This window comes from Staurois parvus, unplaced genomic scaffold, assembly GCF_062004578.1.
Source record: "Staurois parvus isolate SC_StPar_1 unplaced genomic scaffold, SC_StPar_1.0 ptg000962l, whole genome shotgun sequence".
NCBI classification, from domain to species: Eukaryota; Metazoa; Chordata; class Amphibia; order Anura; family Ranidae; genus Staurois; species Staurois parvus.
Genome location: NW_028318758.1, coordinates 1,285,530 through 1,299,627, shown reverse-complemented (window position 1 = coordinate 1,299,627; position 14,098 = coordinate 1,285,530). Strand labels below are relative to the sequence as shown.

General features: G+C 45.7%; 1 long non-coding RNA gene across 1 annotated transcript; it reads right to left on the bottom strand.

Annotated features, from left to right (window-relative positions):
• Positions 1-3,225: 3,225 nt before the first annotated feature.
• LOC149441652 (uncharacterized) lies at positions 3,226-8,560 on the bottom strand. Its single transcript, XR_016307316.1, has 2 exons — positions 8,407-8,560; positions 3,226-4,241 (listed from the first exon to the last, which is right to left on the bottom strand). It is a non-coding gene; the product is annotated as an uncharacterized LOC149441652 (long non-coding RNA).
• Positions 8,561-14,098: the final 5,538 nt, after the last annotated feature.

The window sequence follows — 14,098 nt, the reverse complement described above, 5'->3', positions numbered from 1 at the left end:
ACCGAATGAATAGTAAATCCTCCTGCGCTGCTATATCCACTAAATTCAGCTATGTCACATGTCACATGATGTGACATAGCGACGTGGTGATGCACTTCCGGTCCGGCGCCATCTTGGCACACCAGAGAACTCTCAGTACACCCATGTGAGGTGATACTAAACACACTGTATTTTCTGCTGAAATGTGAGTGTGCACTTGGCGGTTTTTCTTATATTAAATGTGTCATACAGTTTTACACTATGGAGGATCTTTTGTGTTCTTATTCCATGACCTCTATAACCTCATGAGTATATAAATGTATATACACTGGTACCTGTCCGTGGAGGATAAGTGGAAGGTGGAGGAGTGAGCATTGGAGTCTGTGGAGTAACCTCTAGCTTGGAGAGAGCGTGTAGGATCCTGGGGTGATCCGCAAGGCATTTTGGCCCCTGTGGGCTGCAGGGGGAAGGTGAGCGGGCATGCTAGCCATATAGGATTCTCACCTATCACCCGCACTGGCTAGAGGAGCATGCCTTTTTCGTTTTTGAGATTTTTGTGTGTTAAACACTGAATTTTGTGGACATTAATATCACTACAGTTTTGTTTGTCAAAAACACCGAATTTTGTGGATATTTTTTGCACTAATATGTGTAGTAATCACTTATATAGTGACCTATATCCCTTTACAGGGAATCACTAAGTGTTATGATATAATCACTTAATATTTATGCTTGATTCATATTGCACCAGTTATCTATATATGTCATTTACCTGGTTCACAGTAACGTTTTGCACTCTGGATATGCCTTTTTATATTTCTATAGCGCTACACCATTAACATATTAAGTATACCACGTCCACCGCCACCCCTCTGTCCAAGGTTTTGCTCACCTCCTCATAAAAAGAAATCAGATTTGTTTAACAGCTTCTGTCTTTCATGAATCCATGCTGTCTGTTGCTTAACATATTTTTTTCCAGCAAGAACTCATCTGTGTGGTGACCTCCCTGGCGGTATTCCCGAGTGTAGCTCGGGGTAAAGTTTCAGTACCAAAAGCGGTAACCCCGAGCTACTGTACACTCGGGCTTACCATGTGGTGTTGCTCAGGGATTCCCTGCAGTGCTTACCTTGTCCTTCGCTCCCGCAATGTGTCCCCTGCAGCGTCCCCGGCCATCTCCTCCGGCCGATGCCGGCATCTGGCTTCCGTGTTCCGGTCCCTGTGACGTCGGGACGTACGGGGGCCGGAACCGGCGCAAATTTGAAAGATTTTAAAAATGTCATTTTTTTAAAAAACGATTATTACATAGCAAAACATTGCTGTTTCAAAGCATTTCACATACATTTTGTCCCTACTGCTTTGTCCTGTGCCCTGCCTGCATTTTAACTGTTCTTTCTGCCTGGAAACTGGGAAAAGTCCATGGCGTCCAAAAAGCGTCCCTTTAGGTCAAAATCGGTTTTAGACCAGCTAGAGAACAGCGATAGTAAATCAGAACCACTTGCAGAATTGAGTGATAATGATTTGTGGGGAAATTCGTCATCAGACACTGAAAACGATTCTGTGACTTTGCTCAGTAATGTGCGAACTTGGCGCTCTATTTCAAATTTCAGTGTTTTTGGTTTGATTATATTATTGAATAAAATTTATTATATTATTATTTTTTATGATTATTTATTAAATTATAATTTATGATTTCGTGTTTCAAGTTTTATCATATCCGGAATGTTTACTAGACTCTTGTTCGGACAGATTTCAGTGAGTTATTCCTAAAAATGACAGGCCTACAATAAAAAAACTACATATTTCCATGCAAAATAATGGTACCGCTTTCAGCACCAAAAATCTGAAATAATCATACCGACAGGGAGGTTAAACTCTCCAGGATCCTCCTAACTACGGAAGTTAAACTAACTCCATTTTTACTTTCTGCAGCGGAATGAAGGCTTGTCCCCACCAGGAATGGTTTGGGATGCGATGAAGGCCTTCCTGCGGGGCTCAATTATCCAGGAGATTTCAGTGGTTAAGCGTAGATCCAGGGAGTGGGAGGAAAAGGTACGGTTAGATGTTTAACAGTGGGAGGTTCAGATGATCCAAGACCCAAGCCCTCCTGGACAGAGGCTGTCAGTAATCCGGATATGACCAGAGATGTGTGGACTGACACAGGGAATATCAGTCTTCAGGATTGATGTGGATAATAGAATTTACTGTGAGCTACACCAGTATATAAAAATGTACAGTGCAAACAAAACCCACATAACCAAAAACCTTCACCCGATTTTACTAGGACACTAATAGCATGGATTTATATCCTCCACTTCACAAGCCGCATCATCAGATATAAATCAATGGGAAACATAACTATAATTAAAAATACCCATATTATCTCCAATATAAATACCATTAAATTAAAATAAGAATCCCTTTATTAATACATAATTTAAAACCTTTTTGAATCTAATATATGATCTAACAATAAATACCCGATATATACACTCACAATATATGTGTATACACTACCCCGGAAACGATTAAAAATAAAATAATTACACCAAATAAAGGTAGGAGTCCCATGTAGACACACCCATAATATAAGTTCACAATAAATTGTATTAAATATACCTATCCATAAAATACCAGGTTATGTTTAATAGATAAAATTTATATATAAAATACAAAAATTATATAAAAAATAAATTTCATAAATAAATATCAATTAATAAATCTCCCAGATCAATAAAACTAAATACATAAATAAACAGCCAGGTGAAATAAAAGATCCGTAATTCAAAATCACTAATAAAAATATACATCCATATTAAAAATCACTAATGAAACAATTCAGGTCGAATTCTATATTCAAGCCCCTAGGTGTTAACGTCTGCATATTGAAAATCCACCTAGATTCGACCGCACCTTGTGACTTCCCCTCCAATGACCACTGTATTTCTCTATACCCCAAAACATTAACGTAGAGGGGTCCTTATTATGGCAACTCGCAAAATGTTTCGACACACTGTGTTTCGGATAGCCCTTTTTTATGTTTTGTACATGCTCACGAATTCTCTTCCACAGTGGTCTTTTGGTCCTACCAACATATTGCAGACCACAATTACACTGCAGCCCATATACTACTTGAAAGTAGGTAGGTGGTCTTTTTCCTGTTCCGTGGGGGCCCCCTCAAGATACCAACGGTCACACCTGGACACAGCTACGAGATCTCGGAAAGTGAATGCACTCAAGTCACCTCAGTTGCGATTGCAAACACTTCAGTTTTATTGGCATAACATCAGGGTTATTATACTGTAGTCTTTAGGCAAACACACCCTCAGACTTTCCAATCAAATACATGTACATTATTTTACCTTAACTCAACAATTATTTGTATGAGGTTTGCATTTTCACTCTTCTGCTTTATCTATCATACCATATCTGCTCTATCGCCCAGGCCATGGCTGTAATCTGACCCAACGCCCAGACCATGGCTCTAATCTGACCTAACACCCAAGTTGTGGTTAAAACTTTTCAGAAGTGAGAGTAAACCTTATCTGCTTTTTTGTAAGGGTTTGCAAAAACACTCATTTCTACATGAAGCTGAGATAGACAGTTTTGTTAGTGTGCACACATCTCATATACATATATTAAACTAGCATCTTGTATTAGTGTATACAAAATGGATTCAGTTATATTCCATTTAATCCTTTCAGTCCCCTCTTTTATCACATAGTGATAACACTTTTCATTGACTTACTCTCCCTATCGTCTCAATCCCATGCATTTCCTCATATTGTTGAAGCAAAAACATTTCCTCCCTTTCCTTCTCATTAATTCTCATTTTGATACACATGATCATTCAGTTGTGATGAGGTACAATCCCCCACCCATCCTGAACTCCCAGAGGGTTTTTGAACCACTGGCCCCTTTCTATCATATGAATTCTCCAATAGAAACCATAGTGGGACAATGATAATAGTCACTATTGATAAGATAATAATCAAGTTCATCCAGTCCTCATGGGGATCCAATAGGTTGGGTAGCAAAGTTCTTGGCTCCTTCTTCTGTTGGTTGATCAGCTTGATTGTGTCTCTCATCTTGGGAAATCCTTTTGACTCTTGATGCATGGATCCAGGTGCCTGATCCTTCAGTAAGAACAGCTGTACGTGTAATGGCCACGATCACTGTAGGTTCTCCAAACCGGGGTCTCACCCTTGGATCCAGTCTTCGGATCACCACTTGATCACCTACCTCGAAGGGGTGGGTTGGTTGATCTGCAGGTAAAGGAAAAGAGGCGGCAACATCACAATATTCCCTATTCAGCTTTTCACACAATGCTTTTACATATTCTGCCTGTATCACCTCTAAATCTCCTTTCTACCACAGAGGGGGTTGCTGTCTAGTCCAAGGGGTAGGGAATGGTCTGCCCATTAGTATCTCAAAGGGAGACAACTTACTCCGTTTATGAGGTGTCATCCTTATTTCAGCTAGTATAGCAGGTAACACAGCTGGCCAATTCTTCAGAGTCCCTCCTGTGGCTTTCACTAATTTATCCTTAAGTGTTCTATTCATTCTTTCCACTACTCCAGAACTCTGAGGGTGATAAGGAATATGGAGCTTCCATTGAATACTCAAAGCCTTTGAGACTCCCTGAGTCACTGCTGCAGTAAAAGCTGGTCCCTGATCGCTTTCTATGAACAAAGGACAACCCCATCTAGGGATGATTTCCTTACACAAAACCTTGACCACTGTCTCTGCTGTTTCATTCCTACATGGGAAAGCTTCTGGCCAACCTGAAAATCTGTCTACTACCACCAACAACTTATCTCCTTCTTTTGATTTAGGGAGATGTGTAAAATCTATCTGTAGATGTGTGAATGGTGCCTCAGGGGGTGTTAAATGTTCATGTTTCCCATGCTGGCCATGCCCAGGGTTGTTTTGTAAACAAGTAAGGCACCTTCCCAATGTTTCCTCCACCAAATCATGGAGAAACCATACACAAAACTGTTTGCGCATTTCTTTCTCCACTAACTGTTTTCCCTTATGACCTACACCATGAAAATTTTGAATGAATAATACAGCAGCTGCCTGTGGAAGTCCTACAATCCCCTCTTTTGACATAAGACCATGTTTGTCTTGTGTCAAACCTCTGCTAGCCCAAAAATCAACTTCACTCTCAGAGGCTTGTGCCTGCAGTGTACCTAAAAGCTCATTTGACAGTAGGGATGGAGTGGACAACATTACCATAGATAGATCTGCTCGATTATGCAGTTGCCCTGCAGTTTTTGCAGCTGCATCTGCCATAGCATTGCCTTTTGTGACTGGGTCTTTGGCATTAGTATGTGCCCGCACTTTAATGACCGCTATCCTTCTTGGAAGTTGGAGTGCAGCAAGCAAATCCTGGATCAAAGAATGATGGGATATTGACTTGCCATCGGCCGTAGTAAAACCACGGCGTTGCCAAATACGGCCAAAATCATGTACAACCCCAAAGACATACTTAGAATCTGTATATATGTTAACATCTCGATCTTGATAAAGAGTGCAAGCTCGTGTTAGGGCCACTAATTCAGCTGCTTGTGCACTGGGGTAGGGGATGGAACCTGTTTCAATAATAAGAGGTGGTTCTACTACTGCATAGCCTGTGATGTATGTAGCATCACTAGGGCGTGTACAAGATCCATCGACAAACACATCAGGGGCTCCAGGAATCGGAGTCTCCAACATATCTAGTCGCGGAGAAGTGTCAGCTTGGATAACATCCAGGCAATTGTGTTCCTCCTGCAATTCTGGTGACCTTGTGTTGTGAAGATTAAGCAGGGAGGACAATAAAAGAGATGGTCCTGATGTAGATGGGCTGTATATCACTGTGAGATTATTGGTGGATGTCAAAATTACTTCACATCCCGCCAGGCGTTGTGCTGACATGTGTTGAGTGTTAATGTTTTTCAGTACATGTAGGACATGATGAGATGTGTGTAATATCAATGGGTTTCCCAAAACTATGATAGATGCCATTTCCACAGCCAAGGCACACACAGACAAAGCTTGGAGACACCCTGGCATGCCCTGGACCGGGATGGGCATTGTTTTTGATAAATATGCTACCGGCCTCATGGCACCTCCGTGCTCTTGAGCTAGTACTGCAGCCATGGTTTTACATGCAGATTGACAATACAAATGAAAGGATTTAGTATAATCCGGTAACCCTAATACGGGAGACGAGACCAGTGCTGTCTTCAAATATTCAAATGCCTGCACCAATGGCAGCGTCCATTCAATACGGTCTGGTTGATCTTTCAGTGTTACTTGGCGTAATACATTGTCATAATAAGAACAGTCAGGAATCCACTGTCTACAATAGTTTACCATACCTAAGAAGGATTGCATCTGAACCTTAGTTTCTGGTTTTGGTTGTTGACATATTGCTGCCACTCTCCTTGGGCTCAGCCCCCTCTGGCCCTCAGACAATACAAATCCTAGGTACTCAACTTGTGGTGCCACAAACTGCATCTTTTTGCGAGAGACTTTTTGTCCCTGATCAGCCAGAAACCGTTACAATGATAATGAATCAGCCTGACACGCCTTCTCGCTCACAGAACTAATCAGTAAATCATCCACGTATTGGATAAGTACTGAACCATGGGTGGGTACCCAGTCATTGAGCATGGATCTACTGGCCATGGTATATGCTACATAACCCTGAAGGAGACGGGTCCAGGTTAGCCTCTCCCCTTGAAAACAAAAAGTAAACAATACCTGTGTCTCCGGGTCAACTGGGACACTAAAAAATGCATTTGACAGATCAATTACTGTAAAATGTGTGGCGTTGGCAGGTATAGCATTTACCAAAGTTGTTATATCTGGGACTACAGGGGCAATAGGAATGACCAGATCGTTAATCGCCCTGAGATCTTGTACTATTCTCCACTCACCATTGGGCTTTTTTACCGGATTAATGGGAGTATTGTAGGGGGATACTACCAGCTTCAGTATTCCCCTCCTTTTAAAATCCTCCACAATAGGTTTAAGTCCGTCTATTTTTTCTTTGGACAGTGGGTATTGTTTATGATAAACAGGGTTCCTGGTTTTAAGGGTGGCTTTATACGGTGTGCAGTCAATGAGGCCTGCATCCGTTGTGTTCTTAGTCCATAGGTTTTCAGGGAGCTTATTTAAATCATGATCCATAGCTGGACAGATTAAGAAAGGTGTGTCCAATAGCATACCTTCCTCCGTGATAGACATCACGACTTTAAGGTCAGCTAACAAATCTCGGCCCAATAGGGACACAGGACAATGCGGGAGCACATGAAATTTATGATACCAGACCTGTCCATCTTTTGCTTGTACCAGGAGGGGAGGTGTAATGCAAGTGGGGGTTTCCTTGGATTAGGGCATCCCTGTACTATAGCATCCAGCTCCTTGGGATCTATTGCCTTTAAAATTAGCTGCTCCCCAATCATCATGAATGGAAAGGCTGAATTCATCATATCTAGCTCAGCTGTCTCATCTTTAACTTCCCCCTTGTTACATTCTGCTGACCTAAGAATTCTATCACTCTTTTCTACCTTCTTTGTCTTACTCTTTACTTTCCCTTTACCCCTCTCAGTATCCCTTTGACTAACACTCCCAGTTTCCCCATCTGAGCTAGATTCTTCTGACTCCCCTGTATATATCTGGGAAGCAGCAATAAGAACCTCTTCATCTTCATCTACTTGTTTTACCTGTGGGAGTGCTGGGTATAATGGGGCTGCATGTGGAGCTGTAGGGGCAGGACGTCTCACTGTGTTTGTATGGCGGTGGTGGTGTGAAATCATTTGCTACAATTAGAGTCTTATAGCCTGGTGCATACTTCAACCAATTCTTACCCCCTTCATACATATAATTCTTGTCCCAATCTGGATTTCCAGTCCCCCAGATACCTACCTGAGGCTGTTCCTGCAAACACATTCCTCTAATCATATCCATACACATAGTGTCATTTCCCCCTTCACAAGGAAAACTAGCTCCACCCAGTCTTTTTGACCATCCCACTAAATTATCCACCCAGGGATTAACATAATAAATATCATAAGGAGATACCCTTGCTACATATTCTTTACAAGTTTCATTTAAGGTAGATGTGTTCTTTCCCCTCAGCTTTCTAGTTTTTCTAAACAACTTAATCAACTTTTGTGGTGGCACATGATGGGGTCCTTCCTCCTTACCTGAGGAATTACCCATAGCAGTAAATTAGTAAACTAACAAACAAGACAAAAAAACAACAATAACACACTTTTTACAAATAATACAAAGTGCTGTGCCAGGTGTGTCCTGGTATTATTCCCCGAGCCGAGAATCCCTTAGTCTCGCTCCTAAAATTCCAACCACCAAATTTCCCTGAAGTTCAGAATAATTACCTCGGTAAAGAAAGCATTAAAAAATAAAACTCTCACTTACCTTGGCAATTATCCCACTTTCTGACACCACTGAAAGTAGGTAGGTGGTCTTTTTCCTGTTCCGTGGGGGCCCCCTCAAGATACCAACGGTCACACCTGGACACAGCTACGAGATCTCGGAAAGTGAATGCACTCAAGTCACCTCAGTTGTGATTGCAAACACTTCAGTTTTATTGGCATAACATCAGGGTTATTATACTGTAGTCTTTAGGCAAACACACCCTCAGACTTTCCAATCAAATACATGTACATTATTTTACCTTAACTCAACAATTATTTGTATGAGGTTTGCATTTTCACTCTTCTGCTTTATCTATCATACCATATCTGCTCTATCGCCCAGGCCATGGCTGTAATCTGACCCAATGCCCAGACCATGGCTCTAATCTGACCTAACACCCAAGTTGTGGTTAAAACTTTTCAGAAGTGAGAGTAAACCTTATCTGCTTTTTTGTAAGGGTTTGCAAAAACACTCATTTCTACATGAAGCTGAGATAGACAGTTTTGTTAGTGTGCACACATCTCATACACACATCTCATATACATATATTAAACTAGCATCTTGTATTAGTGTATACAAAATGGATTCAGTTATATTCCATTTAATCCTTTCACTACTCCCTCCGTCCTACAGGAGATAAAATCACGAATTTTAAACTACTCTCCAATACTGCTAGCTGTGAACGATTTTCTCTTCTTATTCATCCCTTTCGTTTCTTTGCAGGCATAGCACGATTTGCTTGGAAAAAAACCTTTTTCATGTGACTAATTCATTTCTTATTGGCGGATCCAACACATTTTTGACTAATTTTGATCTGAGCGTAGGTGCTTTTCTATAAACAAATCTAGGCCTCTCAGATAAAATTTTATTCAACATAGGATCAGACCTCAAAATTGGCCAATGTTTTTTAAAAATCCTTTCAACCTTCTTAAAATGTACATTAAAATCCAATATAATCATCACTTGTTCTTCATCCCATATATAATCCTTACTTTTATCTCTATCCTCCAAGAATTTATCCCTTTCTGTATCTCCAACCATATTAATTTATAAATTAATAAAATTTTCATATGGTTACAGTGTTGCATGCAATTGTCATTCAAAGTGTGACAGCACTGAAAGGTGGAAATTGGCCTGGGCAGGAAGGGGGTATAAGTGCCCTGTAGGCTAGTGGTTAAGTACACCTCCTGCAATCAGCCTCAGGTGATGGCTTGATTGCAGGAGGTGAGATCCTGGCTGCTGAAAGGCACCTGCTGGTAAGTCCCAGTACTGCAGCCCATAGAGCAGGTGAGCCACAGCACCACCAGCAGTGAGCCCTTTCCTGACAGTACCCCCCCTTTAAGGAGCGGCCTCAGGACGCTCCAAACAGTCCTTAATGGGCAAAATGTTCCACCGCCCGGGTCAGGTAACTGGCTGGATATCCCAATGTAGGAGTCAAGCGACTGGCTGGGTTTCCTGCTGGTAGACTTATCTTTATGCAGCAGAATACAGGAAGGCAGGTTGCTGGGAAAGGATCTCCAGAGCCAGGCTGGGAATCAGGTATTGGCAAGTTTAGCTGGACATCAGGGGCTGGCAAGTCAGGCCAGCAAGCACTGGGTCATCAGGCTGTGCAGCGGGCGGAGGCACATCTGACTGGGCGGCGGGCGGAGGCACATCCGGCTGGGCGGGGGGCGGAGGCACATCAAGCTGGGCGGCGGGTGGAGGCACATCAAGCTGGGCGGCGGGCAGAGGCACATCAAGCTGGGCGGCAGGCAGAGGCACATCAGGCTGGGCAGTGGGCAGAGACACATCAATATGGATAGCAGGCATCGGGTCATCAATCTGAATAACTGGCATCGGGTCATTAGGCGGAGTAGCAGGCGCCGGATCATTAGGCAGTGGGTCATCAGGCCGAATGGCAGGTATCGGTTCCTCAGGCTGGATAACATGCACCGGGTCATCAGGTTATATAGTGGGCACCGGGTTATCAGGCTGGATAGTGGGCACCTGGTCATCAGGCGGAGTAGTGGACGCTGGATCATTAGGCTGGGTAATGGGCAGCGGGTCAACAAGCCGAATGGGAGGAATCGGTTCCTCAGGCTGAATAGCGGGCGCTGGGTCATCAGGCTGGATAGTGGGCACCGGGTCATCAGGCTGGATAGCGGGCACCGGGTCCTCATCAGGCTGGATAGCAGGCGCCGGGTCATCAGGCTGGATAGCGGGTGCTGGGTCATCAGGCTGGATGGCGAGCGCTGGGTCATTAGGCTGGACGACGGGCAGCAGTTCATCAGGCCGAATGGCAGGTATTGGTTCCTCAGGCTGAATAGCGGGTGCCGGGTCATCAGACTGGATAGCGGGCACCAAGTCATCAGGCTGGATAGCAGGCACTGGGTCATCAGGCTGGATAGCGGGCGCCGAGTCATCAGGCTGGATAGCGGGCATCGGGTCATCAGGCTGGACGACGGGCATCGGGTCATCAGGCTGGATGACGGGCACCAGGTGATCAGGCCGAATGGCAGGTATCGGTTCCTCAGGCTGGATAGCGGGCGCCGGGTCATCAGGCTGGATAGCGGGCGTCGGGTCATCAGGCTGGATGACGGGCACCGGGTCATCAGGCTGAATGGCAGGTATCGGTTCCTCAGGCTGGATAGCGGGCACCGGGTCATCATGCTGGATAGCGGGCACCGGGTCATCAGGTTATATAGCGGGCACTGGGTCATCAGGCTGGATAGCGGGCATCGGGTCATCAGGCGGAGTAGCGGGAACTGGATCATTAGGCTGGGTAATCGGCAGCGAGTCAACAGGCCAAATGGCAGGTATCAGTTCCTCAGGGTGATTAGCGGGCGCCGGGTCATCAGGCTGGATAGCGAGCATGGGTCATCAGACTGGATAGTGGGCACCGGGTCATCAGGCTGGATAGCGGGCACCGGGTCATCAGGCTGGATAGCGGGCGCTGGGTCATCAGGCTAGATAGCGAGCAATGGGTCATCAGGCCAAATGGAAGGTATTGGTTTCTCAGGCTGGATAGTGGGCACCGGGTCATCAGTCTGGATAGCGGGCGCTCGATCATTAGGCCGGATAACGGGCAGCGGGTCATCAGGCCGAATAGCAGGTATCAGTTCCTCAGGCTGAATAGTGGGCGCCAGGTCATCAGATTGGATAGCGGGCACCGGGTCATCAGACTGGATAGCGGGCGCCGGGTCATCAGGCTGGATAGCGGGCATCGGGTCATCAGGCTGGATGACGGGCACCGGGTCATCAGGCCGAATGGCAGGTATCGGTTCCTCAGGCTGGATAGCGGGCACCGGGTCATCATGCTGGATAGCGGGCACCGGGTCATCAGGTTATATAGCGGGCACTGGGTCATCAGGCTGGATAGCGGGCATCGGGTCATCAGGCAGAGTAGCGGGAACTGGATCATTAGGCTGGGTAATCGGCAGCGAGTCAACAGGCCAAATGGCAGGTATCGGTTCCTCAGGCTGAATAGCGGGCGCCGGGTCATCAGGCTGGATAGCGAGCATGGGTCATCAGATTGGATAGTGGGCACCGGGTCATCAGGCTGGATAGCGGGCACCGAGTCATCAGGCTAGATAGCGGGCGCTGGGTCATCAGGCTAGATAGCGGGCAATGAGTCATCAGGCCAAATGGAAGGTATTGGTTTCTCAGGCTGGATAGTGGGCACCGGGTCATCAGTCTGGATAGCGGACGCTCGATCATTAAGCCGGATAACGGGCAGCGGGTCATCAGGCCGAATAGCAGGTATCAGTTCCTCAGGCTGAATAGTGGGCGCCAGGTCATCAGACTGGATAGCGGGCACCGGGTCATCAGGCTGGATAGCGGGCACCGGGTCATCAGGCTGGATAGTGGGCACCAGGTCATCAGGCTGGATAGCAGGTGCCGGCTCATCAGGCTGGATAACGGGCAACGGGTCATCAGGCCAAATGGAAGGTATCGGTTCCTCAGGCTGGATAGTGGGTGCCGGGTCATCAGGCTGGATAGCAGACATCAGGTCATCAGGCTGGACGACAGGCATTGGGTCATCAGGCTGGAAGATGGGCACCGGGTCATCAGGCCGGATAATGGGCACTGGGTCATCAGGCTGGATGGCAGGCATCGGGTCATCAGGCTGAATAACTGGCATTGGATCATCAGCCTGGATAGCGGGCATCGGGTCATCAGGCTGGATAGCGGACATCGGGTCATCAGGGTGGATGACATGCATCGGGTCATCAGGCTGGATGACTGGCATCGGGTCATCAGGCTGGATGACAGGCATCGGGTCATCAGGCGGGATAACAGAAGTGTGTGTTCTCAGACAGCAGGTCGGCCGATTTGAATATTGGCAGGATGGTACTGGTTGGAAAGAATTTTTGCTTCTTCTTGGGTTTAGTTACTGAAGCACTGCAAGTGAATGCAGGGCTGTAAACTGAGGGAGCAGCTGAAGACAGAGAAGAGCTGAAGTATGGAACAGAGAAGGGAGCAGTTGCTATAGAGTACTTCTTGACGGGGTTAAAGGCAGGATAGGTGCAGCGAGTGGGAACAGGGTACTGACATGTGGTTGATAGCAGGGCATACTGGGCTGTAACTGTGGGTGCTGTGGGGAATGGAGGAAGAGAGCTTTGAGGAGATGAATGATTAGAAGCAGGACTGGATTGTTGCAAGCTGACTGAGGCTGGGTGTAACAAATCTGACCATGTCTGTAGTACTGGTTGAACAAAGCTCAGCTTACACATAGCCTGTCTGACCGAAGACTGCACTGAGTTTATACAATCAACTAGCACATGTGGTGAACATGCTGAATAATGCTCAAAGAAGCAATACAGATCATCCTCCAACAACCATACCAGTGATTCTACTTGATCAGTACTGAATGGCGGAGAAAAGTCATCCCTGCTTTCAGGGGTACTGGACAGAGCCAATTCAGCACAAGCCTGAATCAATCGCTGCACCTCAGAAAACACCCTGCCCTGATCTACTAGAGAATGAACAACCCGCATGCACTCTAGCAGCTGATCCCTGGCCCACTTCTTCAGAATCTGATAGCAGTATTCTCTGTCCTCTGTTACTAGCAGAGACAAGTACACAACGTCCTCAGGATGCATCCTTCACAAACAGCAAGCCAAGATGGCTTCCCTGTGCAGCCACTTCTGGTCAGGACTGGCCTTGGTGTTATGACAGTAATCCGGATATGACCAGAGATGTGTGGACTGACACAGGGAATATCAGGCTTCAGGAGTGATGTGGATAATAGAATTTATTGTGAGCTACACCAGTATACAAAAACGTACAGTGCAAATAAAACCCAAATAACCAAAAACCTTCACCCAATATATACATGTACAGCAATCAAGCGTAGTCAGGCTAGCTGGGGTCATACACAGGATATCAAGCAAGGGACTCAGGGAGGAAGACAGGACACAGAGCGGGTAGTAGGTAGCAGATAACAGGCTAAGGGAAACAGGATAACGGGCTCATCAGGTGATGGCTTGATTGCAGGAGGTGAGATCCTGGCTGCTGAAAGGCACCTGCTGGTAAGTCCCAGTACTGCAGCCCATAGAGCAGGTGAGCCACAGCACCACCAGCAGTGAGCCCTTCCTGACAAAGGCCCAAGCCGTTTATGAATCAGTGCTTACTCAAGTGGCAGATAAGAAGCGGTATTTTTTGCAACAAAAATATTTTGAGGAAGGGGAAAGTACGGGGCACCTTCTTGCTC